We start from the raw sequence: 6,000 nt of genomic DNA, 5'->3' as shown, positions 1-6,000 counted from the left end.
CTGCACTATGTGACGTCTCCGGTGTCTTAACTCGCAGCTGTCCTGCATTGTGGGAGATGTGGAGTATCTGCACCACACTGCAAGGCAGCAGAACGTGCACTATACAGACTGAGCCAGCAGAGGGCAGCGGTGTTACACGATCAGGCAGAGCTGCTAAATGCTATGGGCTACTAATAAGAGCTGATGGCTAGGAGATCCAGAGGTTATTACTATCAGGCCCCTCTTTTCTGGGCTCAGAATGTTCTGGAGCTTCAGGAATGAGGAAAGGAGTTGTCAGAGTGTAGTGTCTACCATGACCACAAGATGGCATTAACAGGACTAGATGAGGATACGGGCATGGGCCTCGTGTGGTTTTTTTTTTTTTTTTTTCCCCAACTTATTTTTATTGAAATTTTTATTTATTTTTTTAAATACAAACAAGAAATTTTAAAGTAACAACTTGAGTTTACAGAACCGGGTAACAAAAGAAAAAATACAGGAAAATAATAATAGCACCGCCGCGTGACAAACTAGAAAGTAATAATATAAGAGAGGACGATATTGAAGCGTGCCGTGAATGTCGTATCCAAATTACCAAGTACATTTTATGGAAAGGGAGAAGGAAGACCAGAGTATCGAGCAAATGTGCTCATGTATGCTCTTATACTGTATGTGTGTGTGTGTGTATATATATATATATATACACACTCTACAGTGACCTGGCATTATATTAAGAGAAAGTAGCCGGGTCCCAAAACTGCCCTCTCTCTTTTGTTATTGACCAGCACTTATTTTGTGAGGCAAATTTTAGCTCCAAGTCCTCTGCGATGTTAACTCTTTCTCTGACTTCGGAGATGTGCAGGGGTGTTGAACTTTTCCAGTAGGATGTAATAATACTTGTAGATTCTAGGGAAGGTGTAGGTGGTGAACTGGTGAGATGCCAGGGCGTGACGGATTTGTAGGTATTTGAAGAAGTCTGTTTGGTATATGAAACTTCGAGGTTAGGGTTACAAAAGGAACCAGGGAACCACCATCCAGTATATCAGCAATATTCCGAATTCCTTTGTCTTCCCATGTGGAGAGGTGAAGATCAGGGACAATAGTATAAAGATAAGGTAGTGGCAGAGAGGTCACTGGTGTTGTATCCAGCTCTGGGGTCACTTTAGAGTAAGTTATCCACACATTATATGTAGCTCTGACACTAGATAGGGGAAGCAGGTTTAGCATGAGCTCTGTTATCCACTTCGTCGTTTGGTGTTAGAAGGCGGATGGTATGTCCATGAACATAGAAGTCTATCTGTGACCATCTGTTCTGGGGTTGACGCCACCAAGACTTAGCTTTGTCTAATAAGGATGCTGTCTGATACGTATGTCAGGCAGCCCCATGCCTCCGACCTTCCAGGACATAGTCATAGTGTTGACTTTAACGTACAAGCCAATTTTATGGATAGTTTTCCCTACCTTAAGGCCCGATATGTTTTGGTTTTGCCTTCTATGCTCCGCTAGCGGTTCCATGATCATGGCAGAAATGATAGGAGATAATGGACATCCTTAGCGGGTGCCATTTGTGATGGTAAATTTACCTGAAATATAACCTGTTGTATACTCTACCCGAGGGATTAGAATAAAGTGTAAGTATAGCGTCTTGGATGTTTCCTACAAATCCAAATTTTATCAGTACCTTTTCCAGGAAATTCCAGTGCACCCTATCAAACGCTTTCTCTGCATCTAAGGCCTGAAGCATGGAAGGTGTACGGGTCACCTATGCATGTGGAACAAGGTCTATGAACCTGCGAGTGCCATCTGTTGGTCTGCCAGCTATAAAGCCTGCCTGCTCCGGAGGAATAATAGTCGGCATTATTGATACTAATCTTCTAACCAGGATTTTTTGTGAAAATCTTGACGTCGGCAGCTTCAGGATATCACAGAAGTTATTGAGGAGAGCAACTTTCTTCTGAGCAGTCTTTATTTTGGATTTGGATTCACAGCGACATTTGCCTTTAGAGTTACATCCTGATTACTTCAGTTCTGGATTTATTTTTGAGGCTTCCTTCACCCCTCATGTTGAATCACTCGCACGTTCATGTCACCTCCACCTCCAGAATACGCCCTTTCCTTACCAGAGATACACTAAAGACACTTATTGTCTCTCTGATTCATTCTCGCCTTGACTACTGTAATTCCTTACTAATCCGTCTTCCCCTCACTAAACTCTCCCCTCTACAATCTATTCTGAATGCAGCGGCTCATCTACCAGGCTAGACGCTACAGCGATGCCTCCGGTCTGTGCCGGTCACTACATTGGCTGCCTATTCATTATAGAATAAAATATAAAGTTCTCCCCCTCCCCCACAAGGCTCTCCATAATGCCGCACCTCCATACATTTCTTCCCTCATCTCTGTCTACCGCCCAACCCGTGCTCTCCGCTCACTCAATGACCTAACACTTCCATCCTCTATTATCAGAACCTCCCCCGCTCGTATACAAGACTTCTCCCGAGCTGCACCACTTCTCTGGAATGCTCTACCCCGGACAATCAGATTAACTCCCAATTTCTACAGTTTCAAACGCAAACTAAAGACGCATCTTATCAGACTGGCCGGGTATTGTAACCTATCAGGCATATCCTCCATCAGTGGTGGTGATCGGCCCCTTGGATTCAGCATAGATTGACCCTCCATGTGTGATGGCGTCTCCACATATTCCAGGATGGTGTCTGTAATGTCGCTGTCCTGACTACTAAGGACTTCTCTCTTGCTAGCTCAGGCTAATGTGATCTGCTAATAGTGAAGGGTTTATAAGGGAGAGTGATCCCGTGTATACTGACATTGTGTGATTGCAGTGTCAAGGACTGCGGCCAGTGCTGACCCGCTTTATGACTGACTGGACTTGTCCACCAGCTCCATGACTAGCCAACCCCACCCCACATAACTCCTCCATGACCAGCTTGTCCCACCTACCCCTTCTATCCATTGGGCTTCATTTAACCCTTCCTTGATAGTTGCCCACGTGCCCCTCCTCCATGTGCTGCTTTGGGACTGACTGGTCTTATATAGACTAGTAGAATCCCCGGCGGCCTCGCTCCCGTAAAATGTGACATTGTTGGTTACGCTAAAGTAAAATGTTCGTTGTCGCACTGTAATTGACATTTTCAGCGCTACAGTAACTTTTATTTTGCACTAAGTTTTTTTGTCATTTTCCTAATTTGTCGTGACATTGATGTGAACAACTTGTTCTTTAATTTCAATGTTTTTATTGATTTCCCATATCCAATACATATTATGTCCTATAAACTATTACAGCTATTTTTATATATAGTTGGTGTGAATGAGCCTAGTTGGGAGGGAGTGTCTTCAGGCGGATACTGTGAGGCGAAACGGCCCGAAGAGTGAAAATCTCATTACTTTTTCCAGGAGCCGGAACAAAATGGCTCCCAGGAAAAAAAAAAAAACTGATCGGCTCCCATTGATTTCAATGGGAGCCGTCTTTTTGGTCAGGATTTTGAGGCGGATACGGCTCACACGTCGGGGATTTGGGCGCAGAATTGTCAAAAACCGCACGGAAAAAAAATGGTAGCGGCTTTTTTCAGGGTCCATGCCTTGTGCTGAAGGAAAAAAAAAAAATGCTCCAAAAACCACTTAAAAAAAACAAAACATTTCTTAATTTCTGAAGCAGATTTTTTCCTTGCCAAAAAACCCTCCAAACTAGCAGAAAAAAAAACATTGAAGTCAATGGGAGACTTTTTTTTCAGTGCTGAATTCCACAGCAAATTCCTCACCATTTTCCTCCGTGTGAGTGGACCCTTACTATGACCTGAAGGAGCCGCCTCACAGGCCGATAGCAACCAATCAGAGCTCAGCTTTCACTTTACCTCAGCATCTTCAGTGATTCGGCTCCTGTATAGTCAGTAATACTGACAATCTTACTATGGGGCAGATATCGCCTGACCAATATGACTGCTCAGTAAGGCGGCTCGCACACTACAGGAGTTTTCACGGGTCTCTGGGCCATGCATTCTATATCTCCATAGACTTCTATAGAGCTACAAAATTCACAGCTTTGTGCACAAAGAAGTCTATGCAACCGCCAAATCCATGGCCAGGAGGTCCGTGAAGAATACTATACTGTGCAAGAAGCCACTAAGGATACCAGACATGTTTTGTCAGGGCGCGTGTGTGTCTGTGCATGCGTGTGATCCATTGGTACGTATGTGTGTGTGTGTGTGTGCATGCACATGTTTGGTCTGTGTATATGTATGTGCGCATGTGATCCATGTGTTTGTGCAGTACAAGTGTCTATGCGTGCAGTAGTTGTGTGTGCTCTGTTCATCCGTGTGTATAGTGTTCATCCAAGTGTGTTTGCGTGTGTATGTGATATTTGTGGGTTGGTGTATGTGCTGTGTGTGGTCCGTGCATGTGTTGTGGCATATGTGTGGTGTTGTGCTTGTGGGTTGGTATATCTGTGCTGTCTGTGTGATGTGTATATGGTGGTTGTGTGTGGTGTTGCGGCCCCTTTAGCAGCGACTCTTTGGCGCCGTCGCTATAATCCGTCCGTCAGTCACAACTGTTATTTTCCCCTCAGCGCTTTCGCTTTTCCCCCTTATATGTATAGGGCCTAACTTCAGGGGCCCCAATCTCATGGTGGGGGGGACACTAGTGAGATGTAATGTGCGCAGTATTCTGCTCCTGTGGGTGGAGAAGGGGCGTGCCATATTTCACCCAAATTAGGTGAGATCTGTGGATTTGTATAGAGCGGATACTACAGGATTTGAGTTTTATATATATATAGATGGGTAACGTTTACTGTCACGTTATTACGGTGGTTGGCGTATGTGGACGTTGTCAGCCAAGCACTGTATGATAAACTCACGTCTCCTATACGCCTGTTCACCATCAGGTCTCGGGAAGAATTAGCCGAAGGTGCTGGTATGTTCCAGAATGGACGTGACTTTGTTATACTGAGGGCATACACATAAGGCAAATACTGACAACTAGGGTTGAGGGATCGGGAAAGATTGGATCCCGATCGAGCAGATTTCACAATCGGGATTGGCTGGAAAATGATCGAAAATCGGATTTTAAAAACAATCATGAAATCTCAAGGTCGGCTCATCCCTACTGACCACGTGTAGTAACCACCAAGAGCTTGGCTGACAATGTCCTCCAGCCATCGGGATAATTCTATAGTAAAGCGTCCACCTATATCATGAAGTAACAGACTGTACAGCCACCAGTAAGCCGTCTACATGAGACCTTTCTTTGGCAGTACAAATATATGGGGTCGATTTCCTGAGCTCCCAGCTTGTATTGGGGGGGGAGTTGTCCTCCGACAGTGGTGATGCCCCGTTGCAGCCGCCTTCATCTGTGTCCTAACCTTTCCTCTGGCGGCTGTGCAGTTACAGGTATTCCTTAAGGCTCATCATCCTACTAAGAAGCCGTCCACTTGTGTTCAAGTATCCTCTTCTGATGGATCTCACGTGTCCCTCATTTGGATGGCGAGATAAGATCTGATGATACAGATGACCGCTCTGGTGGTGATGGTGACGAATTTCTTTTCCATAAAAAGTTCAGCAGCCGATCAAGCCTGTCAAGAAAACAGCGGAGACTGATAATATAAAGGGGGACAGATCTAGAAGAGAGAGACTCTACTATTTTCACAGGAACAAGGGACGAGTTTTCCCAGATCATCCTCTCCTCGCGCATATCCTTAAATCAGACTGGAAGAAACTGGAGAAGCCTGATTTACATTGCCCTAAAGCGGACACTTATCAACTGGAGCCACTGCCTAGAGAAAAACTGCATTAGTCACCCCAGAGGGCTTGTTCCAATATGTGACAATGACGTTTGGGTTACCTGGGGCTCCGGAGACCTTCCAGAGGTTGATGGACAGACTCCTTAAGCCCCATCGAGGGTCTGCTTCAGCCCACCTGGAGGACATTGTCATCTTTAGTATGGACTAGGAGAGTCACTTGCCAAAAGTTCAGGCCGTGCTAAATTCTCTCCAAGCAGTCGGTTTAACAG

The sequence above is a fragment of the Leptodactylus fuscus genome (assembly GCF_031893055.1).
Source record: "Leptodactylus fuscus isolate aLepFus1 chromosome 5 unlocalized genomic scaffold, aLepFus1.hap2 SUPER_5_unloc_1, whole genome shotgun sequence".
In the NCBI taxonomy this organism is placed as follows: Eukaryota; Metazoa; Chordata; class Amphibia; order Anura; family Leptodactylidae; genus Leptodactylus; species Leptodactylus fuscus.
The sequence above is the reverse complement of the archived record's forward strand: the minus strand, read 5'-3'. Positions refer to the sequence as shown.